This window comes from Patella vulgata, chromosome 8 (genome assembly GCF_932274485.2).
Source record: "Patella vulgata chromosome 8, xgPatVulg1.2, whole genome shotgun sequence".
Taxonomy (NCBI): domain Eukaryota; kingdom Metazoa; phylum Mollusca; class Gastropoda; family Patellidae; genus Patella; species Patella vulgata.
This window is the reverse complement of record NC_065886.2, coordinates 54,399,371-54,417,670: the sequence shown is the minus strand read 5'-3', so window position 1 is coordinate 54,417,670 and position 18,300 is coordinate 54,399,371. Positions and strand designations below refer to the sequence as shown.

Sequence of the window (18,300 nt, the reverse complement as noted above, 5' to 3'; positions counted from 1 at the left end):
TATGTACGACTATTACGAATATGTGCGTATATCGCTATCCATTATAAACAAAAAAGGAATTCCACGCGTATAATTAGACAGATAATTTCAAAGTTGACCGGGGAGTTGATTATTTTGCTATCTAGTTAATAAATTTATATTGCGTATCCTCTATTGTCGATTATGGCAGCTTAACACAGCAGAGATAAAATGTGAATACATTGGAACACAATTATATAGGTCAAGCAAGAATGACTGATTCACAAGTCTCAGTCATCCAGACACAATAAACACCTCACATTGTGGATCCATGGTACAGGGCACAAAAATGGAAAGCAGAGTTAGCACAATAAACATGGAGTCGTAGGCGTGGCTAACCATTGTAATCATATTCAATTTCTATACATGGTTGACCTAATTAGTGGACTTTTAAAAAAAAAAAAAAAAAAAAAAAAAATTTGGAACATAATTATAATGCTAGGGATTCTGAGCCCGGTGCACTAAAATGGTCAAAGAGAGCGAAAATGGTTACTCTGCCTCCTTCGTACGTGTTATACAATACAGGCTGTGTGAGTGGCCAATTAACACGAGCGAATCACGGCTAAAGCGTGTCGGCCGAAGAGAAGCCACCATTATGTTCAACGCGCTTGGGAACCCATCAAAGTGAGTACGAGCGGTCAGTCGGTGGGCAGAGCTTTAGAGTCCGACCCTCGCTGTACTAGATTTCTTATACGAAGCGAATCGGTGTTGAAAGACGGACGTCCGAAAACCTGTAAAAGAAGGAGGTAAGAATAAGAATAAAAAGATATATGCGGCCTGTATTTCTCGACGGCGGCTTGTTGGTCTAGGGGTATGATTCTCGCTTTGGGTGCGAGAGGTCCCGGGTTCGAATCCCGGACAAGCCCTGCTTACTTTTTTGCATTCCAGGCATGTTTTGTTGAAGAAACGGCGATGAAGACAGCGAGTGTGTTTTCCATCGCCCTGGGAGGTGGCAGCGGCTTGTTGGTCTAGGGGTATGATTCTCGCTTAGGGTGCGAGAGGTCCCGGGTTCAAATCCCGGACAAGCCCAACTTTTGATGGTTTGTATGACGCTTTGTAGCAATTTTAGCGAATGTGGACGAGCCCCAAATCCCCAAGGAGCGTGGCGCATAAATACCGAGTCGGATAAAGCCATGTCCAGAACGATCTACCTAATTACAGGTGCGCTTAGGTGGCGGCTTGTTGGTCTAGAGGTATGATTCTCGCTTCGGGTGCGAGAGGTCCCGGGTTCGATTCCCGGACAAGCCCATTTTACATCGATGTGTTTTCGCAGCTGACCTCTCGGTCAAGGAGAAGCATGGGGTCGGTGGGATTCTGAGCCCGGTGCACTAAAATGGTCAAAGAGAGCGAAAATGGTTACTCTGCCTCCTTCGTACGTGTTATACAATACAGGCTGTGTGAGTGGCCAATTAACACGAGCGAATCACGGCTAAAGCGTGTCGGCCGAAGAGAAGCCACCATTATGTTCAACGCGCTTGGGAACCCATCAAAGTGAGTACGAGCGGTCAGTCGGTGGGCAGAGCTTTAGAGTCCGACCCTCGCTGTACTAGATTTCTTATACGAAGCGAATCGGTGTTGAAAGACGGACGTCCGAAAACCTGTAAAAGAAGGAGGTAAGAATAAGAATAAAAAGATATATGCGGCCTGTATTTCTCGACGGCGGCTTGTTGGTCTAGGGGTATGATTCTCGCTTTGGGTGCGAGAGGTCCCGGGTTCGAATCCCGGACAAGCCCTGCTTACTTTTTTGCATTCCAGGCATGTTTTGTTGAAGAAACGGCGATGAAGACAGCGAGTGTGTTTTCCATCGCCCTGGGAGGTGGCAGCGGCTTGTTGGTCTAGGGGTATGATTCTCGCTTAGGGTGCGAGAGGTCCCGGGTTCAAATCCCGGACAAGCCCAACTTTTGATGGTTTGTATGACGCTTTGTAGCAATTTTAGCGAATGTGGACGAGCCCCAAATCCCCAAGGAGCGTGGCGCATAAATACCGAGTCGGATAAAGCCATGTCCAGAACGATCTACCTAATTACAGGTGCGCTTAGGTGGCGGCTTGTTGGTCTAGAGGTATGATTCTCGCTTCGGGTGCGAGAGGTCCCGGGTTCGATTCCCGGACAAGCCCATTTTACATCGATGTGTTTTCGCAGCTGACCTCTCGGTCAAGGAGAAGCATGGGGTCGGTGGGATTCTGAGCCCGGTGCACTAAAATGGTCAAAGAGAGCGAAAATGGTTACTCTGCCTCCTTCGTACGTGTTATACAATACAGGCTGTGTGAGTGGCCAATTAACACGAGCGAATCACGGCTAAAGCGTGTCGGCCGAAGAGAAGCCACCATTATGTTCAACGCGCTTGGGAACCCATCAAAGTGAGTACGAGCGGTCAGTCGGTGGGCAGAGCTTTAGAGTCCGACCCTCGCTGTACTAGATTTCTTATACGAAGCGAATCGGTGTTGAAAGACGGACGTCCGAAAACCTGTAAAAGAAGGAGGTAAGAATAAGAATAAAAAGATATATGCGGCCTGTATTTCTCGACGGCGGCTTGTTGGTCTAGGGGTATGATTCTCGCTTTGGGTGCGAGAGGTCCCGGGTTCGAATCCCGGACAAGCCCTGCTTACTTTTTTGCATTCCAGGCATGTTTTGTTGAAGAAACGGCGATGAAGACAGCGAGTGTGTTTTCCATCGCCCTGGGAGGTGGCAGCGGCTTGTTGGTCTAGGGGTATGATTCTCGCTTAGGGTGCGAGAGGTCCCGGGTTCAAATCCCGGACAAGCCCAACTTTTGATGGTTTGTATGACGCTTTGTAGCAATTTTAGCGAATGTGGACGAGCCCCAAATCCCCAAGGAGCGTGGCGCATAAATACCGAGTCGGATAAAGCCATGTCCAGAACGATCTACCTAATTACAGGTGCGCTTAGGTGGCGGCTTGTTGGTCTAGAGGTATGATTCTCGCTTCGGGTGCGAGAGGTCCCGGGTTCGATTCCCGGACAAGCCCATTTTACATCGATGTGTTTTCGCAGCTGACCTCTCGGTCAAGGAGAAGCATGGGGTCGGTGGGATTCTGAGCCCGGTGCACTAAAATGGTCAAAGAGAGCGAAAATGGTTACTCTGCCTCCTTCGTACGTGTTATACAATACAGGCTGTGTGAGTGGCCAATTAACACGAGCGAATCACGGCTAAAGCGTGTCGGCCGAAGAGAAGCCACCATTATGTTCAACGCGCTTGGGAACCCATCAAAGTGAGTACGAGCGGTCAGTCGGTGGGCAGAGCTTTAGAGTCCGACCCTCGCTGTACTAGATTTCTTATACGAAGCGAATCGGTGTTGAAAGACGGACGTCCGAAAACCTGTAAAAGAAGGAGGTAAGAATAAGAATAAAAAGATATATGCGGCCTGTATTTCTCGACGGCGGCTTGTTGGTCTAGGGGTATGATTCTCGCTTTGGGTGCGAGAGGTCCCGGGTTCGAATCCCGGACAAGCCCTGCTTACTTTTTTGCATTCCAGGCATGTTTTGTTGAAGAAACGGCGATGAAGACAGCGAGTGTGTTTTCCATCGCCCTGGGAGGTGGCAGCGGCTTGTTGGTCTAGGGGTATGATTCTCGCTTAGGGTGCGAGAGGTCCCGGGTTCAAATCCCGGACAAGCCCAACTTTTGATGGTTTGTATGACGCTTTGTAGCAATTTTAGCGAATGTGGACGAGCCCCAAATCCCCAAGGAGCGTGGCGCATAAATACCGAGTCGGATAAAGCCATGTCCAGAACGATCTACCTAATTACAGGTGCGCTTAGGTGGCGGCTTGTTGGTCTAGAGGTATGATTCTCGCTTCGGGTGCGAGAGGTCCCGGGTTCGATTCCCGGACAAGCCCATTTTACATCGATGTGTTTTCGCAGCTGACCTCTCGGTCAAGGAGAAGCATGGGGTCGGTGGGATTCTGAGCCCGGTGCACTAAAATGGTCAAAGAGAGCGAAAATGGTTACTCTGCCTCCTTCGTACGTGTTATACAATACAGGCTGTGTGAGTGGCCAATTAACACGAGCGAATCACGGCTAAAGCGTGTCGGCCGAAGAGAAGCCACCATTATGTTCAACGCGCTTGGGAACCCATCAAAGTGAGTACGAGCGGTCAGTCGGTGGGCAGAGCTTTAGAGTCCGACCCTCGCTGTACTAGATTTCTTATACGAAGCGAATCGGTGTTGAAAGACGGACGTCCGAAAACCTGTAAAAGAAGGAGGTAAGAATAAGAATAAAAAGATATATGCGGCCTGTATTTCTCGACGGCGGCTTGTTGGTCTAGGGGTATGATTCTCGCTTTGGGTGCGAGAGGTCCCGGGTTCGAATCCCGGACAAGCCCTGCTTACTTTTTTGCATTCCAGGCATGTTTTGTTGAAGAAACGGCGATGAAGACAGCGAGTGTGTTTTCCATCGCCCTGGGAGGTGGCAGCGGCTTGTTGGTCTAGGGGTATGATTCTCGCTTAGGGTGCGAGAGGTCCCGGGTTCAAATCCCGGACAAGCCCAACTTTTGATGGTTTGTATGACGCTTTGTAGCAATTTTAGCGAATGTGGACGAGCCCCAAATCCCCAAGGAGCGTGGCGCATAAATACCGAGTCGGATAAAGCCATGTCCAGAACGATCTACCTAATTACAGGTGCGCTTAGGTGGCGGCTTGTTGGTCTAGAGGTATGATTCTCGCTTCGGGTGCGAGAGGTCCCGGGTTCGATTCCCGGACAAGCCCATTTTACATCGATGTGTTTTCGCAGCTGACCTCTCGGTCAAGGAGAAGCATGGGGTCGGTGGGATTCTGAGCCCGGTGCACTAAAATGGTCAAAGAGAGCGAAAATGGTTACTCTGCCTCCTTCGTACGTGTTATACAATACAGGCTGTGTGAGTGGCCAATTAACACGAGCGAATCACGGCTAAAGCGTGTCGGCCGAAGAGAAGCCACCATTATGTTCAACGCGCTTGGGAACCCATCAAAGTGAGTACGAGCGGTCAGTCGGTGGGCAGAGCTTTAGAGTCCGACCCTCGCTGTACTAGATTTCTTATACGAAGCGAATCGGTGTTGAAAGACGGACGTCCGAAAACCTGTAAAAGAAGGAGGTAAGAATAAGAATAAAAAGATATATGCGGCCTGTATTTCTCGACGGCGGCTTGTTGGTCTAGGGGTATGATTCTCGCTTTGGGTGCGAGAGGTCCCGGGTTCGAATCCCGGACAAGCCCTGCTTACTTTTTTGCATTCCAGGCATGTTTTGTTGAAGAAACGGCGATGAAGACAGCGAGTGTGTTTTCCATCGCCCTGGGAGGTGGCAGCGGCTTGTTGGTCTAGGGGTATGATTCTCGCTTAGGGTGCGAGAGGTCCCGGGTTCAAATCCCGGACAAGCCCAACTTTTGATGGTTTGTATGACGCTTTGTAGCAATTTTAGCGAATGTGGACGAGCCCCAAATCCCCAAGGAGCGTGGCGCATAAATACCGAGTCGGATAAAGCCATGTCCAGAACGATCTACCTAATTACAGGTGCGCTTAGGTGGCGGCTTGTTGGTCTAGAGGTATGATTCTCGCTTCGGGTGCGAGAGGTCCCGGGTTCGATTCCCGGACAAGCCCATTTTACATCGATGTGTTTTCGCAGCTGACCTCTCGGTCAAGGAGAAGCATGGGGTCGGTGGGATTCTGAGCCCGGTGCACTAAAATGGTCAAAGAGAGCGAAAATGGTTACTCTGCCTCCTTCGTACGTGTTATACAATACAGGCTGTGTGAGTGGCCAATTAACACGAGCGAATCACGGCTAAAGCGTGTCGGCCGAAGAGAAGCCACCATTATGTTCAACGCGCTTGGGAACCCATCAAAGTGAGTACGAGCGGTCAGTCGGTGGGCAGAGCTTTAGAGTCCGACCCTCGCTGTACTAGATTTCTTATACGAAGCGAATCGGTGTTGAAAGACGGACGTCCGAAAACCTGTAAAAGAAGGAGGTAAGAATAAGAATAAAAAGATATATGCGGCCTGTATTTCTCGACGGCGGCTTGTTGGTCTAGGGGTATGATTCTCGCTTTGGGTGCGAGAGGTCCCGGGTTCGAATCCCGGACAAGCCCTGCTTACTTTTTTGCATTCCAGGCATGTTTTGTTGAAGAAACGGCGATGAAGACAGCGAGTGTGTTTTCCATCGCCCTGGGAGGTGGCAGCGGCTTGTTGGTCTAGGGGTATGATTCTCGCTTAGGGTGCGAGAGGTCCCGGGTTCAAATCCCGGACAAGCCCAACTTTTGATGGTTTGTATGACGCTTTGTAGCAATTTTAGCGAATGTGGACGAGCCCCAAATCCCCAAGGAGCGTGGCGCATAAATACCGAGTCGGATAAAGCCATGTCCAGAACGATCTACCTAATTACAGGTGCGCTTAGGTGGCGGCTTGTTGGTCTAGAGGTATGATTCTCGCTTCGGGTGCGAGAGGTCCCGGGTTCGATTCCCGGACAAGCCCATTTTACATCGATGTGTTTTCGCAGCTGACCTCTCGGTCAAGGAGAAGCATGGGGTCGGTGGGATTCTGAGCCCGGTGCACTAAAATGGTCAAAGAGAGCGAAAATGGTTACTCTGCCTCCTTCGTACGTGTTATACAATACAGGCTGTGTGAGTGGCCAATTAACACGAGCGAATCACGGCTAAAGCGTGTCGGCCGAAGAGAAGCCACCATTATGTTCAACGCGCTTGGGAACCCATCAAAGTGAGTACGAGCGGTCAGTCGGTGGGCAGAGCTTTAGAGTCCGACCCTCGCTGTACTAGATTTCTTATACGAAGCGAATCGGTGTTGAAAGACGGACGTCCGAAAACCTGTAAAAGAAGGAGGTAAGAATAAGAATAAAAAGATATATGCGGCCTGTATTTCTCGACGGCGGCTTGTTGGTCTAGGGGTATGATTCTCGCTTTGGGTGCGAGAGGTCCCGGGTTCGAATCCCGGACAAGCCCTGCTTACTTTTTTGCATTCCAGGCATGTTTTGTTGAAGAAACGGCGATGAAGACAGCGAGTGTGTTTTCCATCGCCCTGGGAGGTGGCAGCGGCTTGTTGGTCTAGGGGTATGATTCTCGCTTAGGGTGCGAGAGGTCCCGGGTTCAAATCCCGGACAAGCCCAACTTTTGATGGTTTGTATGACGCTTTGTAGCAATTTTAGCGAATGTGGACGAGCCCCAAATCCCCAAGGAGCGTGGCGCATAAATACCGAGTCGGATAAAGCCATGTCCAGAACGATCTACCTAATTACAGGTGCGCTTAGGTGGCGGCTTGTTGGTCTAGAGGTATGATTCTCGCTTCGGGTGCGAGAGGTCCCGGGTTCGATTCCCGGACAAGCCCATTTTACATCGATGTGTTTTCGCAGCTGACCTCTCGGTCAAGGAGAAGCATGGGGTCGGTGGGATTCTGAGCCCGGTGCACTAAAATGGTCAAAGAGAGCGAAAATGGTTACTCTGCCTCCTTCGTACGTGTTATACAATACAGGCTGTGTGAGTGGCCAATTAACACGAGCGAATCACGGCTAAAGCGTGTCGGCCGAAGAGAAGCCACCATTATGTTCAACGCGCTTGGGAACCCATCAAAGTGAGTACGAGCGGTCAGTCGGTGGGCAGAGCTTTAGAGTCCGACCCTCGCTGTACTAGATTTCTTATACGAAGCGAATCGGTGTTGAAAGACGGACGTCCGAAAACCTGTAAAAGAAGGAGGTAAGAATAAGAATAAAAAGATATATGCGGCCTGTATTTCTCGACGGCGGCTTGTTGGTCTAGGGGTATGATTCTCGCTTTGGGTGCGAGAGGTCCCGGGTTCGAATCCCGGACAAGCCCTGCTTACTTTTTTGCATTCCAGGCATGTTTTGTTGAAGAAACGGCGATGAAGACAGCGAGTGTGTTTTCCATCGCCCTGGGAGGTGGCAGCGGCTTGTTGGTCTAGGGGTATGATTCTCGCTTAGGGTGCGAGAGGTCCCGGGTTCAAATCCCGGACAAGCCCAACTTTTGATGGTTTGTATGACGCTTTGTAGCAATTTTAGCGAATGTGGACGAGCCCCAAATCCCCAAGGAGCGTGGCGCATAAATACCGAGTCGGATAAAGCCATGTCCAGAACGATCTACCTAATTACAGGTGCGCTTAGGTGGCGGCTTGTTGGTCTAGAGGTATGATTCTCGCTTCGGGTGCGAGAGGTCCCGGGTTCGATTCCCGGACAAGCCCATTTTACATCGATGTGTTTTCGCAGCTGACCTCTCGGTCAAGGAGAAGCATGGGGTCGGTGGGATTCTGAGCCCGGTGCACTAAAATGGTCAAAGAGAGCGAAAATGGTTACTCTGCCTCCTTCGTACGTGTTATACAATACAGGCTGTGTGAGTGGCCAATTAACACGAGCGAATCACGGCTAAAGCGTGTCGGCCGAAGAGAAGCCACCATTATGTTCAACGCGCTTGGGAACCCATCAAAGTGAGTACGAGCGGTCAGTCGGTGGGCAGAGCTTTAGAGTCCGACCCTCGCTGTACTAGATTTCTTATACGAAGCGAATCGGTGTTGAAAGACGGACGTCCGAAAACCTGTAAAAGAAGGAGGTAAGAATAAGAATAAAAAGATATATGCGGCCTGTATTTCTCGACGGCGGCTTGTTGGTCTAGGGGTATGATTCTCGCTTTGGGTGCGAGAGGTCCCGGGTTCGAATCCCGGACAAGCCCTGCTTACTTTTTTGCATTCCAGGCATGTTTTGTTGAAGAAACGGCGATGAAGACAGCGAGTGTGTTTTCCATCGCCCTGGGAGGTGGCAGCGGCTTGTTGGTCTAGGGGTATGATTCTCGCTTAGGGTGCGAGAGGTCCCGGGTTCAAATCCCGGACAAGCCCAACTTTTGATGGTTTGTATGACGCTTTGTAGCAATTTTAGCGAATGTGGACGAGCCCCAAATCCCCAAGGAGCGTGGCGCATAAATACCGAGTCGGATAAAGCCATGTCCAGAACGATCTACCTAATTACAGGTGCGCTTAGGTGGCGGCTTGTTGGTCTAGAGGTATGATTCTCGCTTCGGGTGCGAGAGGTCCCGGGTTCGATTCCCGGACAAGCCCATTTTACATCGATGTGTTTTCGCAGCTGACCTCTCGGTCAAGGAGAAGCATGGGGTCGGTGGGATTCTGAGCCCGGTGCACTAAAATGGTCAAAGAGAGCGAAAATGGTTACTCTGCCTCCTTCGTACGTGTTATACAATACAGGCTGTGTGAGTGGCCAATTAACACGAGCGAATCACGGCTAAAGCGTGTCGGCCGAAGAGAAGCCACCATTATGTTCAACGCGCTTGGGAACCCATCAAAGTGAGTACGAGCGGTCAGTCGGTGGGCAGAGCTTTAGAGTCCGACCCTCGCTGTACTAGATTTCTTATACGAAGCGAATCGGTGTTGAAAGACGGACGTCCGAAAACCTGTAAAAGAAGGAGGTAAGAATAAGAATAAAAAGATATATGCGGCCTGTATTTCTCGACGGCGGCTTGTTGGTCTAGGGGTATGATTCTCGCTTTGGGTGCGAGAGGTCCCGGGTTCGAATCCCGGACAAGCCCTGCTTACTTTTTTGCATTCCAGGCATGTTTTGTTGAAGAAACGGCGATGAAGACAGCGAGTGTGTTTTCCATCGCCCTGGGAGGTGGCAGCGGCTTGTTGGTCTAGGGGTATGATTCTCGCTTAGGGTGCGAGAGGTCCCGGGTTCAAATCCCGGACAAGCCCAACTTTTGATGGTTTGTATGACGCTTTGTAGCAATTTTAGCGAATGTGGACGAGCCCCAAATCCCCAAGGAGCGTGGCGCATAAATACCGAGTCGGATAAAGCCATGTCCAGAACGATCTACCTAATTACAGGTGCGCTTAGGTGGCGGCTTGTTGGTCTAGAGGTATGATTCTCGCTTCGGGTGCGAGAGGTCCCGGGTTCGATTCCCGGACAAGCCCATTTTACATCGATGTGTTTTCGCAGCTGACCTCTCGGTCAAGGAGAAGCATGGGGTCGGTGGGATTCTGAGCCCGGTGCACTAAAATGGTCAAAGAGAGCGAAAATGGTTACTCTGCCTCCTTCGTACGTGTTATACAATACAGGCTGTGTGAGTGGCCAATTAACACGAGCGAATCACGGCTAAAGCGTGTCGGCCGAAGAGAAGCCACCATTATGTTCAACGCGCTTGGGAACCCATCAAAGTGAGTACGAGCGGTCAGTCGGTGGGCAGAGCTTTAGAGTCCGACCCTCGCTGTACTAGATTTCTTATACGAAGCGAATCGGTGTTGAAAGACGGACGTCCGAAAACCTGTAAAAGAAGGAGGTAAGAATAAGAATAAAAAGATATATGCGGCCTGTATTTCTCGACGGCGGCTTGTTGGTCTAGGGGTATGATTCTCGCTTTGGGTGCGAGAGGTCCCGGGTTCGAATCCCGGACAAGCCCTGCTTACTTTTTTGCATTCCAGGCATGTTTTGTTGAAGAAACGGCGATGAAGACAGCGAGTGTGTTTTCCATCGCCCTGGGAGGTGGCAGCGGCTTGTTGGTCTAGGGGTATGATTCTCGCTTAGGGTGCGAGAGGTCCCGGGTTCAAATCCCGGACAAGCCCAACTTTTGATGGTTTGTATGACGCTTTGTAGCAATTTTAGCGAATGTGGACGAGCCCCAAATCCCCAAGGAGCGTGGCGCATAAATACCGAGTCGGATAAAGCCATGTCCAGAACGATCTACCTAATTACAGGTGCGCTTAGGTGGCGGCTTGTTGGTCTAGAGGTATGATTCTCGCTTCGGGTGCGAGAGGTCCCGGGTTCGATTCCCGGACAAGCCCATTTTACATCGATGTGTTTTCGCAGCTGACCTCTCGGTCAAGGAGAAGCATGGGGGTCGGTGGGATTCTGAGCCCGGTGCACTAAAATGGTCAAAGAGAGCGAAAATGGTTACTCTGCCTCCTTCGTACGTGTTATACAATACAGGCTGTGTGAGTGGCCAATTAACACGAGCGAATCACGGCTAAAGCGTGTCGGCCGAAGAGAAGCCACCATTATGTTCAACGCGCTTGGGAACCCATCAAAGTGAGTACGAGCGGTCAGTCGGTGGGCAGAGCTTTAGAGTCCGACCCTCGCTGTACTAGATTTCTTATACGAAGCGAATCGGTGTTGAAAGACGGACGTCCGAAAACCTGTAAAAGAAGGAGGTAAGAATAAGAATAAAAAGATATATGCGGCCTGTATTTCTCGACGGCGGCTTGTTGGTCTAGGGGTATGATTCTCGCTTTGGGTGCGAGAGGTCCCGGGTTCGAATCCCGGACAAGCCCTGCTTACTTTTTTGCATTCCAGGCATGTTTTGTTGAAGAAACGGCGATGAAGACAGCGAGTGTGTTTTCCATCGCCCTGGGAGGTGGCAGCGGCTTGTTGGTCTAGGGGGTATGATTCTCGCTTAGGGTGCGAGAGGTCCCGGGTTCAAATCCCGGACAAGCCCAACTTTTGATGGTTTGTATGACGCTTTGTAGCAATTTTAGCGAATGTGGACGAGCCCCAAATCCCCAAGGAGCGTGGCGCATAAATACCGAGTCGGATAAAGCCATGTCCAGAACGATCTACCTAATTACAGGTGCGCTTAGGTGGCGGCTTGTTGGTCTAGAGGTATGATTCTCGCTTCGGGTGCGAGAGGTCCCGGGTTCGATTCCCGGACAAGCCCATTTTACATCGATGTGTTTTCGCAGCTGACCTCTCGGTCAAGGAGAAGCATGGGGTCGGTGGGATTCTGAGCCCGGTGCACTAAAATGGTCAAAGAGAGCGAAAATGGTTACTCTGCCTCCTTCGTACGTGTTATACAATACAGGCTGTGTGAGTGGCCAATTAACACGAGCGAATCACGGCTAAAGCGTGTCGGCCGAAGAGAAGCCACCATTATGTTCAACGCGCTTGGGAACCCATCAAAGTGAGTACGAGCGGTCAGTCGGTGGGCAGAGCTTTAGAGTCCGACCCTCGCTGTACTAGATTTCTTATACGAAGCGAATCGGTGTTGAAAGACGGACGTCCGAAAACCTGTAAAAGAAGGAGGTAAGAATAAGAATAAAAAGATATATGCGGCCTGTATTTCTCGACGGCGGCTTGTTGGTCTAGGGGTATGATTCTCGCTTTGGGTGCGAGAGGTCCCGGGTTCGAATCCCGGACAAGCCCTGCTTACTTTTTTGCATTCCAGGCATGTTTTGTTGAAGAAACGGCGATGAAGACAGCGAGTGTGTTTTCCATCGCCCTGGGAGGTGGCAGCGGCTTGTTGGTCTAGGGGTATGATTCTCGCTTAGGGTGCGAGAGGTCCCGGGTTCAAATCCCGGACAAGCCCAACTTTTGATGGTTTGTATGACGCTTTGTAGCAATTTTAGCGAATGTGGACGAGCCCCAAATCCCCAAGGAGCGTGGCGCATAAATACCGAGTCGGATAAAGCCATGTCCAGAACGATCTACCTAATTACAGGTGCGCTTAGGTGGCGGCTTGTTGGTCTAGAAGAGTATGATTCTCGCTTCGGGTGCGAGAGGTCCCGGGTTCGATTCCCGGACAAGCCCATTTTACATCGATGTGTTTTCGCAGCTGACCTCTCGGTCAAGGAGAAGCATGGGGTCGGTGGGATTCTGAGCCCGGTGCACTAAAATGGTCAAAGAGAGCGAAAATGGTTACTCTGCCTCCTTCGTACGTGTTATACAATACAGGCTGTGTGAGTGGCCAATTAACACGAGCGAATCACGGCTAAAGCGTGTCGGCCGAAGAGAAGCCACCATTATGTTCAACGCGCTTGGGAACCCATCAAAGTGAGTACGAGCGGTCAGTCGGTGGGCAGAGCTTTAGAGTCCGACCCTCGCTGTACTAGATTTCTTATACGAAGCGAATCGGTGTTGAAAGACGGACGTCCGAAAACCTGTAAAAGAAGGAGGTAAGAATAAGAATAAAAAGATATATGCGGCCTGTATTTCTCGACGGCGGCTTGTTGGTCTAGGGGTATGATTCTCGCTTTGGGTGCGAGAGGTCCCGGGTTCGAATCCCGGACAAGCCCTGCTTACTTTTTTGCATTCCAGGCATGTTTTGTTGAAGAAACGGCGATGAAGACAGCGAGTGTGTTTTCCATCGCCCTGGGAGGTGGCAGCGGCTTGTTGGTCTAGGGGTATGATTCTCGCTTAGGGTGCGAGAGGTCCCGGGTTCAAATCCCGGACAAGCCCAACTTTTGATGGTTTGTATGACGCTTTGTAGCAATTTTAGCGAATGTGGACGAGCCCCAAATCCCCAAGGAGCGTGGCGCATAAATACCGAGTCGGATAAAGCCATGTCCAGAACGATCTACCTAATTACAGGTGCGCTTAGGTGGCGGCTTGTTGGTCTAGAGGTATGATTCTCGCTTCGGGTGCGAGAGGTCCCGGGTTCGATTCCCGGACAAGCCCATTTTACATCGATGTGTTTTCGCAGCTGACCTCTCGGTCAAGGAGAAGCATGGGGTCGGTGGGATTCTGAGCCCGGTGCACTAAAATGGTCAAAGAGAGCGAAAATGGTTACTCTGCCTCCTTCGTACGTGTTATACAATACAGGCTGTGTGAGTGGCCAATTAACACGAGCGAATCACGGCTAAAGCGTGTCGGCCGAAGAGAAGCCACCATTATGTTCAAACGCGCTTGGGAACCCATCAAAGTGAGTACGAGCGGTCAGTCGGTGGGCAGAGCTTTAGAGTCCGACCCTCGCTGTACTAGATTTCTTATACGAAGCGAATCGGTGTTGAAAGACGGACGTCCGAAAACCTGTAAAAGAAGGAGGTAAGAATAAGAATAAAAAAGATATATGCGGCCTGTATTTCTCGACGGCGGCTTGTTGGTCTAGGGGTATGATTCTCGCTTTGGGTGCGAGAGGTCCCGGGTTCGAATCCCGGACAAGCCCTGCTTACTTTTTTGCATTCCAGGCATGTTTTGTTGAAGAAACGGCGATGAAGACAGCGAGTGTGTTTTCCATCGCCCTGGGAGGTGGCAGCGGCTTGTTGGTCTAGGGGTATGATTCTCGCTTAGGGTGCGAGAGGTCCCGGGTTCAAATCCCGGACAAGCCCAACTTTTGATGGTTTGTATGACGCTTTGTAGCAATTTTAGCGAATGTGGACGAGCCCCAAATCCCCAAGGAGCGTGGCGCATAAATACCGAGTCGGATAAAGCCATGTCCAGAACGATCTACCTAATTACAGGTGCGCTTAGGTGGCGGCTTGTTGGTCTAGAGGTATGATTCTCGCTTCGGGTGCGAGAGGTCCCGGGTTCGATTCCCGGACAAGCCCATTTTACATCGATGTGTTTTCGCAGCTGACCTCTCGGTCAAGGAGAAGCATGGGGTCGGTGGGATTCTGAGCCCGGTGCACTAAAATGGTCAAAGAGAGCGAAAATGGTTACTCTGCCTCCTTCGTACGTGTTATACAATACAGGCTGTGTGAGTGGCCAATTAACACGAGCGAATCACGGCTAAAGCGTGTCGGCCGAAGAGAAGCCACCATTATGTTCAACGCGCTTGGGAACCCATCAAAGTGAGTACGAGCGGTCAGTCGGTGGGCAGAGCTTTAGAGTCCGACCCTCGCTGTACTAGATTTCTTATACGAAGCGAATCGGTGTTGAAAGACGGACGTCCGAAAACCTGTAAAAGAAGGAGGTAAGAATAAGAATAAAAAGATATATGCGGCCTGTATTTCTCGACGGCGGCTTGTTGGTCTAGGGGTATGATTCTCGCTTTGGGTGCGAGAGGTCCCGGGTTCGAATCCCGGACAAGCCCTGCTTACTTTTTTGCATTCCAGGCATGTTTTGTTGAAGAAACGGCGATGAAGACAGCGAGTGTGTTTTCCATCGCCCTGGGAGGTGGCAGCGGCTTGTTGGTCTAGGGGTATGATTCTCGCTTAGGGTGCGAGAGGTCCCGGGTTCAAATCCCGGACAAGCCCAACTTTTGATGGTTTGTATGACGCTTTGTAGCAATTTTAGCGAATGTGGACGAGCCCCAAATCCCCAAGGAGCGTGGCGCATAAATACCGAGTCGGATAAAGCCATGTCCAGAACGATCTACCTAATTACAGGTGCGCTTAGGTGGCGGCTTGTTGGTCTAGAGGTATGATTCTCGCTTCGGGTGCGAGAGGTCCCGGGTTCGATTCCCGGACAAGCCCATTTTACATCGATGTGTTTTCGCAGCTGACCTCTCGGTCAAGGAGAAGCATGGGTCGGTGGGATTCTGAGCCCGGTGCACTAAAATGGTCAAAGAGAGCGAAAATGGTTACTCTGCCTCCTTCGTACGTGTTATACAATACAGGCTGTGTGAGTGGCCAATTAACACGAGCGAATCACGGCTAAAGCGTGTCGGCCGAAGAGAAGCCACCATTATGTTCAACGCGCTTGGGAACCCATCAAAGTGAGTACGAGCGGTCAGTCCGGTGGGCAGAGCTTTAGAGTCCGACCCTCGCTGTACTAGATTTCTTATACGAAGCGAATCGGTGTTGAAAGACGGACGTCCGAAAACCTGTAAAAGAAGGAGGTAAGAATAAGAATAAAAAGGATATATGCGGCCTGTATTTCTCGACGGCGGCTTGTTGGTCTAGGGGTATGATTCTCGCTTTGGGTGCGAGAGGTCCCGGGTTCGAATCCCGGACAAGCCCTGCTTACTTTTTTGCATTCCAGGCATGTTTTGTTGAAGAAACGGCGATGAAGACAGCGAGTGTGTTTTCCATCGCCCTGGGAGGTGGCAGCGGCTTGTTGGTCTAGGGGTATGATTCTCGCTTAGGGTGCGAGAGGTCCCGGGTTCAAATCCCGGACAAGCCCAACTTTTGATGGTTTGTATGACGCTTTGTAGCAATTTTAGCGAATGTGGACGAGCCCCAAATCCCCAAGGAGCGTGGCGCATAAATACCGAGTCGGATAAAGCCATGTCCAGAACGATCTACCTAATTACAGGTGCGCTTAGGTGGCGGCTTGTTGGTCTAGAGGTATGATTCTCGCTTCGGGTGCGAGAGGTCCCGGGTTCGATTCCCGGACAAGCCCATTTTACATCGATGTGTTTTCGCAGCTGACCTCTCGGTCAAGGAGAAGCATGGGGTCGGTGGGATTCTGAGCCCGGTGCACTAAAATGGTCAAAGAGAGCGAAAATGGTTACTCTGCCTCCTTCGTACGTGTTATACAATACAGGCTGTGTGAGTGGCCAATTAACACGAGCGAATCACGGCTAAAGCGTGTCGGCCGAAGAGAAGCCACCATTATGTTCAACGCGCTTGGGAACCCATCAAAGTGAGTACGAGCGGTCAGTCGGTGGGCAGAGCTTTAGAGTCCGACCCTCGCTGTACTAGATTTTCTTATACGAAGCGAATCGGTGTTGAAAGACGGACGTCCGAAAACCTGTAAAAGAAGGAGGTAAGAATAAGAATAAAAAGATATATGCGGCCTGTATTTCTCGACGGCGGCTTGTTGGTCTAGGGGTATGATTCTCGCTTTGGGTGCGAGAGGTCCCGGGTTCGAATCCCGGACAAGCCCTGCTTACTTTTTTGCATTCCAGGCATGTTTTGTTGAAGAAACGGCGATGAAGACAGCGAGTGTGTTTTCCATCGCCCTGGGAGGTGGCAGCGGCTTGTTGGTCTAGGGGTATGATTCTCGCTTAGGGTGCGAGAGGTCCCGGGTTCAAATCCCGGACAAGCCCAACTTTTGATGGTTTGTATGACGCTTTGTAGCAATTTTAGCGAATGTGGACGAGCCCCAAATCCCCAAGGAGCGTGGCGCATAAATACCGAGTCGGATAAAGCCATGTCCAGAACGATCTACCTAATTACAGGTGCGCTTAGGTGGCGGCTTGTTGGGTCTAGAGGTATGATTCTCGCTTCGGGTGCGAGAGGTCCCGGGTTCGATTCCCGGACAAGCCCCATTTTACATCGATGTGTTTTCGCAGCTGACCTCTCGGTCAAGGAGAAGCATGGGGTCGGTGGGATTCTGAGCCCGGTGCACTAAAATGGTCAAAGAGAGCGAAAATGGTTACTCTGCCTCCTTCGTACGTGTTATACAATACAGGCTGTGTGAGTGGCCAATTAACACGAGCGAATCACGGCTAAAGCGTGTCGGCCGAAGAGAAGCCACCATTATGTTCAACGCGCTTGGGAACCCATCAAAGTGAGTACGAGCGGTCAGTCGGTGGGCAGAGCTTTAGAGTCCGACCCTCGCTGTACTAGATTTCTTATACGAAGCGAATCGGTGTTGAAAGACGGACGTCCGAAAACCTGTAAAAGAAGGCAGGTAAGAATAAGAATAAAAAGATATATGCGGCCTGTATTTCTCGACGGCGGCTTGTTGGTCTAGGGGTATGATTCTCGCTTTGGGTGCGAGAGGTCCCGGGTTCGAATCCCGGACAAGCCCTGCTTACTTTTTTGCATTCCAGGCATGTTTTGTTGAAGAAACGGCGATGAAGACAGCGAGTGTGTTTTCCATCGCCCTGGGAGGTGGCAGCGGCTTGTTGGTCTAGGGGTATGATTCTCGCTTAGGGTGCGAGAGGTCCCGGGTTCAAATCCCGGACAAGCCCAACTTTTGATGGTTTGTATGACGCTTTGTAGCAATTTTTAGCGAATGTGGACGAGCCCCAAATCCCCAAGGAGCGTGGCGCATAAATACCGAGTCGGATAAAGCCATGTCCAGAACGATCTACCTAATTACAGGTGCGCTTAGGTGGCGGCTTGTTGGTCTAGAGGTATGATTCTCGCTTCGGGTGCGAGAGGTCCCGGGTTCGATTCCCGGACAAGCCCATTTTACATCGATGTGTTTTCGCAGCTGACCTCTCGGTCAAGGAGAAGCATGGGGTCGGTGGGATTCTGAGCCCGGTGCACTAAAATGGTCAAAGAGAGCGAAAATGGTTACTCTGCCTCCTTCGTACGTGTTATACAATACAGGCTGTGTGAGTGGCCAATTAACACGAGCGAATCACGGCTAAAGCGTGTCGGCCGAAGAGAAGCCACCATTATGTTCAACGCGCTTGGGAACCCATCAAAGTGAGTACGAGCGGTCAGTCGGTGGGCAGAGCTTTAGAGTCCGACCCTCGCTGTACTAGATTTTCTTATACGAAGCGAATCGGTGTTGAAAGACGGACGTCCCGAAAACCTGTAAAAGAAGGAGGTAAGAATAAGAATAAAAAGATATATGCGGCCTGTATTTCTCGACGGCGGCTTGTTGGTCTAGGGGTATGATTCTCGCTTTGGGTGCGAGAGGTCCCGGGTTCGAATCCCGGACAAGCCCTGCTTACTTTTTTGCATTCCAGGCATGTTTTGTTGAAGAAACGGCGATGAAGACAGCGAGTG

The 18,300-nt window shown here is 50.7% G+C and overlaps 61 non-coding genes across 61 annotated transcripts; all 61 read left to right on the top strand.

The window, feature by feature from the left end:
* Positions 1–812: 812 nt before the first annotated feature.
* Positions 813–884, top strand: Trnap-ugg (transfer RNA proline (anticodon UGG)). The gene has a single exon. It is a non-coding gene; the product is annotated as a tRNA-Pro (tRNA).
* A 91-nt stretch (positions 885–975) lies between these two features.
* On the top strand, positions 976–1,047 carry Trnap-agg (transfer RNA proline (anticodon AGG)). The gene has a single exon. It is a non-coding gene; the product is annotated as a tRNA-Pro (tRNA).
* Positions 1,048–1,194: 147 nt separating this feature from the next.
* On the top strand, positions 1,195–1,266 carry Trnap-cgg (transfer RNA proline (anticodon CGG)). The gene has a single exon. It is a non-coding gene; the product is annotated as a tRNA-Pro (tRNA).
* A 413-nt stretch (positions 1,267–1,679) lies between these two features.
* Trnap-ugg (transfer RNA proline (anticodon UGG)) lies at positions 1,680–1,751 on the top strand. The gene has a single exon. It is a non-coding gene; the product is annotated as a tRNA-Pro (tRNA).
* A 91-nt stretch (positions 1,752–1,842) lies between these two features.
* On the top strand, positions 1,843–1,914 carry Trnap-agg (transfer RNA proline (anticodon AGG)). The gene has a single exon. It is a non-coding gene; the product is annotated as a tRNA-Pro (tRNA).
* A 147-nt stretch (positions 1,915–2,061) lies between these two features.
* Positions 2,062–2,133, top strand: Trnap-cgg (transfer RNA proline (anticodon CGG)). The gene has a single exon. It is a non-coding gene; the product is annotated as a tRNA-Pro (tRNA).
* A 413-nt stretch (positions 2,134–2,546) lies between these two features.
* Trnap-ugg (transfer RNA proline (anticodon UGG)) lies at positions 2,547–2,618 on the top strand. The gene has a single exon. It is a non-coding gene; the product is annotated as a tRNA-Pro (tRNA).
* Positions 2,619–2,709: 91 nt separating this feature from the next.
* On the top strand, positions 2,710–2,781 carry Trnap-agg (transfer RNA proline (anticodon AGG)). The gene has a single exon. It is a non-coding gene; the product is annotated as a tRNA-Pro (tRNA).
* A 147-nt stretch (positions 2,782–2,928) lies between these two features.
* Positions 2,929–3,000, top strand: Trnap-cgg (transfer RNA proline (anticodon CGG)). Its single transcript has one exon. It is a non-coding gene; the product is annotated as a tRNA-Pro (tRNA).
* A 413-nt stretch (positions 3,001–3,413) lies between these two features.
* Trnap-ugg (transfer RNA proline (anticodon UGG)) lies at positions 3,414–3,485 on the top strand. Its single transcript has one exon. It is a non-coding gene; the product is annotated as a tRNA-Pro (tRNA).
* Positions 3,486–3,576: 91 nt separating this feature from the next.
* On the top strand, positions 3,577–3,648 carry Trnap-agg (transfer RNA proline (anticodon AGG)). Its single transcript has one exon. It is a non-coding gene; the product is annotated as a tRNA-Pro (tRNA).
* A 147-nt stretch (positions 3,649–3,795) lies between these two features.
* Positions 3,796–3,867, top strand: Trnap-cgg (transfer RNA proline (anticodon CGG)). The gene has a single exon. It is a non-coding gene; the product is annotated as a tRNA-Pro (tRNA).
* Positions 3,868–4,280: 413 nt separating this feature from the next.
* Trnap-ugg (transfer RNA proline (anticodon UGG)) lies at positions 4,281–4,352 on the top strand. Its single transcript has one exon. It is a non-coding gene; the product is annotated as a tRNA-Pro (tRNA).
* A 91-nt stretch (positions 4,353–4,443) lies between these two features.
* On the top strand, positions 4,444–4,515 carry Trnap-agg (transfer RNA proline (anticodon AGG)). The gene has a single exon. It is a non-coding gene; the product is annotated as a tRNA-Pro (tRNA).
* Positions 4,516–4,662: 147 nt separating this feature from the next.
* Trnap-cgg (transfer RNA proline (anticodon CGG)) lies at positions 4,663–4,734 on the top strand. The gene has a single exon. It is a non-coding gene; the product is annotated as a tRNA-Pro (tRNA).
* Positions 4,735–5,147: 413 nt separating this feature from the next.
* Trnap-ugg (transfer RNA proline (anticodon UGG)) lies at positions 5,148–5,219 on the top strand. The gene has a single exon. It is a non-coding gene; the product is annotated as a tRNA-Pro (tRNA).
* A 91-nt stretch (positions 5,220–5,310) lies between these two features.
* Positions 5,311–5,382, top strand: Trnap-agg (transfer RNA proline (anticodon AGG)). The gene has a single exon. It is a non-coding gene; the product is annotated as a tRNA-Pro (tRNA).
* Positions 5,383–5,529: 147 nt separating this feature from the next.
* On the top strand, positions 5,530–5,601 carry Trnap-cgg (transfer RNA proline (anticodon CGG)). Its single transcript has one exon. It is a non-coding gene; the product is annotated as a tRNA-Pro (tRNA).
* Positions 5,602–6,014: 413 nt separating this feature from the next.
* On the top strand, positions 6,015–6,086 carry Trnap-ugg (transfer RNA proline (anticodon UGG)). Its single transcript has one exon. It is a non-coding gene; the product is annotated as a tRNA-Pro (tRNA).
* A 91-nt stretch (positions 6,087–6,177) lies between these two features.
* Trnap-agg (transfer RNA proline (anticodon AGG)) lies at positions 6,178–6,249 on the top strand. The gene has a single exon. It is a non-coding gene; the product is annotated as a tRNA-Pro (tRNA).
* A 147-nt stretch (positions 6,250–6,396) lies between these two features.
* On the top strand, positions 6,397–6,468 carry Trnap-cgg (transfer RNA proline (anticodon CGG)). The gene has a single exon. It is a non-coding gene; the product is annotated as a tRNA-Pro (tRNA).
* A 413-nt stretch (positions 6,469–6,881) lies between these two features.
* Positions 6,882–6,953, top strand: Trnap-ugg (transfer RNA proline (anticodon UGG)). The gene has a single exon. It is a non-coding gene; the product is annotated as a tRNA-Pro (tRNA).
* Positions 6,954–7,044: 91 nt separating this feature from the next.
* Trnap-agg (transfer RNA proline (anticodon AGG)) lies at positions 7,045–7,116 on the top strand. Its single transcript has one exon. It is a non-coding gene; the product is annotated as a tRNA-Pro (tRNA).
* A 147-nt stretch (positions 7,117–7,263) lies between these two features.
* Trnap-cgg (transfer RNA proline (anticodon CGG)) lies at positions 7,264–7,335 on the top strand. The gene has a single exon. It is a non-coding gene; the product is annotated as a tRNA-Pro (tRNA).
* A 413-nt stretch (positions 7,336–7,748) lies between these two features.
* Trnap-ugg (transfer RNA proline (anticodon UGG)) lies at positions 7,749–7,820 on the top strand. The gene has a single exon. It is a non-coding gene; the product is annotated as a tRNA-Pro (tRNA).
* A 91-nt stretch (positions 7,821–7,911) lies between these two features.
* On the top strand, positions 7,912–7,983 carry Trnap-agg (transfer RNA proline (anticodon AGG)). The gene has a single exon. It is a non-coding gene; the product is annotated as a tRNA-Pro (tRNA).
* A 147-nt stretch (positions 7,984–8,130) lies between these two features.
* Trnap-cgg (transfer RNA proline (anticodon CGG)) lies at positions 8,131–8,202 on the top strand. Its single transcript has one exon. It is a non-coding gene; the product is annotated as a tRNA-Pro (tRNA).
* A 413-nt stretch (positions 8,203–8,615) lies between these two features.
* Trnap-ugg (transfer RNA proline (anticodon UGG)) lies at positions 8,616–8,687 on the top strand. Its single transcript has one exon. It is a non-coding gene; the product is annotated as a tRNA-Pro (tRNA).
* Positions 8,688–8,778: 91 nt separating this feature from the next.
* On the top strand, positions 8,779–8,850 carry Trnap-agg (transfer RNA proline (anticodon AGG)). The gene has a single exon. It is a non-coding gene; the product is annotated as a tRNA-Pro (tRNA).
* Positions 8,851–8,997: 147 nt separating this feature from the next.
* Trnap-cgg (transfer RNA proline (anticodon CGG)) lies at positions 8,998–9,069 on the top strand. The gene has a single exon. It is a non-coding gene; the product is annotated as a tRNA-Pro (tRNA).
* A 413-nt stretch (positions 9,070–9,482) lies between these two features.
* Positions 9,483–9,554, top strand: Trnap-ugg (transfer RNA proline (anticodon UGG)). Its single transcript has one exon. It is a non-coding gene; the product is annotated as a tRNA-Pro (tRNA).
* A 91-nt stretch (positions 9,555–9,645) lies between these two features.
* On the top strand, positions 9,646–9,717 carry Trnap-agg (transfer RNA proline (anticodon AGG)). Its single transcript has one exon. It is a non-coding gene; the product is annotated as a tRNA-Pro (tRNA).
* A 147-nt stretch (positions 9,718–9,864) lies between these two features.
* Positions 9,865–9,936, top strand: Trnap-cgg (transfer RNA proline (anticodon CGG)). Its single transcript has one exon. It is a non-coding gene; the product is annotated as a tRNA-Pro (tRNA).
* A 413-nt stretch (positions 9,937–10,349) lies between these two features.
* Positions 10,350–10,421, top strand: Trnap-ugg (transfer RNA proline (anticodon UGG)). Its single transcript has one exon. It is a non-coding gene; the product is annotated as a tRNA-Pro (tRNA).
* Positions 10,422–10,512: 91 nt separating this feature from the next.
* On the top strand, positions 10,513–10,584 carry Trnap-agg (transfer RNA proline (anticodon AGG)). Its single transcript has one exon. It is a non-coding gene; the product is annotated as a tRNA-Pro (tRNA).
* Positions 10,585–10,731: 147 nt separating this feature from the next.
* Positions 10,732–10,803, top strand: Trnap-cgg (transfer RNA proline (anticodon CGG)). The gene has a single exon. It is a non-coding gene; the product is annotated as a tRNA-Pro (tRNA).
* A 414-nt stretch (positions 10,804–11,217) lies between these two features.
* Trnap-ugg (transfer RNA proline (anticodon UGG)) lies at positions 11,218–11,289 on the top strand. The gene has a single exon. It is a non-coding gene; the product is annotated as a tRNA-Pro (tRNA).
* A 91-nt stretch (positions 11,290–11,380) lies between these two features.
* On the top strand, positions 11,381–11,453 carry Trnap-agg (transfer RNA proline (anticodon AGG)). Its single transcript has one exon. It is a non-coding gene; the product is annotated as a tRNA-Pro (tRNA).
* A 147-nt stretch (positions 11,454–11,600) lies between these two features.
* Positions 11,601–11,672, top strand: Trnap-cgg (transfer RNA proline (anticodon CGG)). Its single transcript has one exon. It is a non-coding gene; the product is annotated as a tRNA-Pro (tRNA).
* Positions 11,673–12,085: 413 nt separating this feature from the next.
* On the top strand, positions 12,086–12,157 carry Trnap-ugg (transfer RNA proline (anticodon UGG)). Its single transcript has one exon. It is a non-coding gene; the product is annotated as a tRNA-Pro (tRNA).
* Positions 12,158–12,248: 91 nt separating this feature from the next.
* Trnap-agg (transfer RNA proline (anticodon AGG)) lies at positions 12,249–12,320 on the top strand. Its single transcript has one exon. It is a non-coding gene; the product is annotated as a tRNA-Pro (tRNA).
* Positions 12,321–12,467: 147 nt separating this feature from the next.
* Trnap-cgg (transfer RNA proline (anticodon CGG)) lies at positions 12,468–12,541 on the top strand. The gene has a single exon. It is a non-coding gene; the product is annotated as a tRNA-Pro (tRNA).
* A 413-nt stretch (positions 12,542–12,954) lies between these two features.
* Positions 12,955–13,026, top strand: Trnap-ugg (transfer RNA proline (anticodon UGG)). Its single transcript has one exon. It is a non-coding gene; the product is annotated as a tRNA-Pro (tRNA).
* A 91-nt stretch (positions 13,027–13,117) lies between these two features.
* Trnap-agg (transfer RNA proline (anticodon AGG)) lies at positions 13,118–13,189 on the top strand. Its single transcript has one exon. It is a non-coding gene; the product is annotated as a tRNA-Pro (tRNA).
* A 147-nt stretch (positions 13,190–13,336) lies between these two features.
* Trnap-cgg (transfer RNA proline (anticodon CGG)) lies at positions 13,337–13,408 on the top strand. The gene has a single exon. It is a non-coding gene; the product is annotated as a tRNA-Pro (tRNA).
* A 415-nt stretch (positions 13,409–13,823) lies between these two features.
* Trnap-ugg (transfer RNA proline (anticodon UGG)) lies at positions 13,824–13,895 on the top strand. The gene has a single exon. It is a non-coding gene; the product is annotated as a tRNA-Pro (tRNA).
* Positions 13,896–13,986: 91 nt separating this feature from the next.
* Positions 13,987–14,058, top strand: Trnap-agg (transfer RNA proline (anticodon AGG)). The gene has a single exon. It is a non-coding gene; the product is annotated as a tRNA-Pro (tRNA).
* Positions 14,059–14,205: 147 nt separating this feature from the next.
* Trnap-cgg (transfer RNA proline (anticodon CGG)) lies at positions 14,206–14,277 on the top strand. The gene has a single exon. It is a non-coding gene; the product is annotated as a tRNA-Pro (tRNA).
* Positions 14,278–14,690: 413 nt separating this feature from the next.
* Positions 14,691–14,762, top strand: Trnap-ugg (transfer RNA proline (anticodon UGG)). The gene has a single exon. It is a non-coding gene; the product is annotated as a tRNA-Pro (tRNA).
* A 91-nt stretch (positions 14,763–14,853) lies between these two features.
* On the top strand, positions 14,854–14,925 carry Trnap-agg (transfer RNA proline (anticodon AGG)). Its single transcript has one exon. It is a non-coding gene; the product is annotated as a tRNA-Pro (tRNA).
* A 147-nt stretch (positions 14,926–15,072) lies between these two features.
* On the top strand, positions 15,073–15,144 carry Trnap-cgg (transfer RNA proline (anticodon CGG)). Its single transcript has one exon. It is a non-coding gene; the product is annotated as a tRNA-Pro (tRNA).
* Positions 15,145–15,558: 414 nt separating this feature from the next.
* Trnap-ugg (transfer RNA proline (anticodon UGG)) lies at positions 15,559–15,630 on the top strand. The gene has a single exon. It is a non-coding gene; the product is annotated as a tRNA-Pro (tRNA).
* Positions 15,631–15,721: 91 nt separating this feature from the next.
* Trnap-agg (transfer RNA proline (anticodon AGG)) lies at positions 15,722–15,793 on the top strand. The gene has a single exon. It is a non-coding gene; the product is annotated as a tRNA-Pro (tRNA).
* A 147-nt stretch (positions 15,794–15,940) lies between these two features.
* Positions 15,941–16,012, top strand: Trnap-cgg (transfer RNA proline (anticodon CGG)). The gene has a single exon. It is a non-coding gene; the product is annotated as a tRNA-Pro (tRNA).
* A 414-nt stretch (positions 16,013–16,426) lies between these two features.
* Trnap-ugg (transfer RNA proline (anticodon UGG)) lies at positions 16,427–16,498 on the top strand. Its single transcript has one exon. It is a non-coding gene; the product is annotated as a tRNA-Pro (tRNA).
* Positions 16,499–16,589: 91 nt separating this feature from the next.
* Positions 16,590–16,661, top strand: Trnap-agg (transfer RNA proline (anticodon AGG)). Its single transcript has one exon. It is a non-coding gene; the product is annotated as a tRNA-Pro (tRNA).
* Positions 16,662–16,808: 147 nt separating this feature from the next.
* Trnap-cgg (transfer RNA proline (anticodon CGG)) lies at positions 16,809–16,881 on the top strand. The gene has a single exon. It is a non-coding gene; the product is annotated as a tRNA-Pro (tRNA).
* A 415-nt stretch (positions 16,882–17,296) lies between these two features.
* On the top strand, positions 17,297–17,368 carry Trnap-ugg (transfer RNA proline (anticodon UGG)). The gene has a single exon. It is a non-coding gene; the product is annotated as a tRNA-Pro (tRNA).
* Positions 17,369–17,459: 91 nt separating this feature from the next.
* Positions 17,460–17,531, top strand: Trnap-agg (transfer RNA proline (anticodon AGG)). The gene has a single exon. It is a non-coding gene; the product is annotated as a tRNA-Pro (tRNA).
* A 148-nt stretch (positions 17,532–17,679) lies between these two features.
* On the top strand, positions 17,680–17,751 carry Trnap-cgg (transfer RNA proline (anticodon CGG)). Its single transcript has one exon. It is a non-coding gene; the product is annotated as a tRNA-Pro (tRNA).
* Positions 17,752–18,166: 415 nt separating this feature from the next.
* Positions 18,167–18,238, top strand: Trnap-ugg (transfer RNA proline (anticodon UGG)). The gene has a single exon. It is a non-coding gene; the product is annotated as a tRNA-Pro (tRNA).
* The last annotated feature ends 62 nt before the right edge of the window (positions 18,239–18,300 follow it).